The 907-nt window shown below is 41.6% G+C and overlaps 1 non-coding gene across 1 annotated transcript; it reads right to left on the reverse strand.

Moving 5' to 3' along the window:
* Nucleotides 1-451: 451 nt before the first annotated feature.
* On the reverse strand, nt 452-615 carry LOC138750978 (U1 spliceosomal RNA). Its single transcript, XR_011349647.1, has one exon. It is a non-coding gene; the product is annotated as a U1 spliceosomal RNA (small nuclear RNA).
* Between the last annotated feature and the right edge of the window lie 292 nt (nt 616-907).

Below are 907 nucleotides of genomic sequence, written 5' to 3' on the forward strand. Positions count from 1 at the left end.
GCAGCGGTTGCAAGGGAAAATTGGTTGGTTGGGGTTGGGTGTTTATGTGCCTTTCTGTAAACTTGTTGACCAGGAAGTGTCATGTCTTTGTTCTTATTCATAAATCTCAACCCCCACAAGACTTGCTAAATCTATCTACTTGCTATAAGACCTCTATTCTATTATACTTGCTGAACCCTTCCTCACATTCCATTCTTACTCCACCCTTATTCAACCCATCCTAATTCCTTCCTATTTAGCACTTGTTTGACTTCCCATATTCCATTATCCCTTCACCCCATCCTAATTCATTCCTATTTGGCATTTGCTTGACTCCCCATATTCCATTACCTCTCACAGCCTGGAAACCTACTCTAAATATTAAAAATTAGACATATAGACTCATTAAAAAAATTAAAGCCATTAAATGACAATGTTTCAGCAAATAATGATCTATCTTTAGGTTTTAATTCAGGGGAGAGCGCGAACGCAGTCCCCCACTACCACAAATTTTGCAGTCGAGTATCCCGCATTTGGGGACATCGCAGGCGTCAGCACACCCGAAGTGCAATGGGATAGCCTCGTCCTGGGAGAACCGCCTTATTGATCACGGTCTCTCCCCTGCCAGGTAAGTATGCTTAATTCATGTCGCTCCCACTCACCCAACCTCCAAGGTTGCTCCTTAGCATCATGGTGACCTAAAATTTTAAAATCTTATATTGCACTAGTAGTCCAGGAAAAGTTCGACTACCATGTTTGGACTTTTATTTCTCTTTTTGCGGTTGTTAATTTTCAATTATTTCTTTCGTTCCCTTTATTTGCATATCATCCTTATAAGGCAGGGATAGGTCTCGGTGATGCAGCCTGCAATTTGATACTCACCACTAAGCGTCACACTTCTCCCAGCACAAGTGTTACATTCACTAGA

This window comes from Narcine bancroftii, unplaced genomic scaffold (genome assembly GCF_036971445.1).
Source record: "Narcine bancroftii isolate sNarBan1 unplaced genomic scaffold, sNarBan1.hap1 Scaffold_48, whole genome shotgun sequence".
Classification (NCBI taxonomy): Eukaryota; Metazoa; Chordata; class Chondrichthyes; order Torpediniformes; family Narcinidae; genus Narcine; species Narcine bancroftii.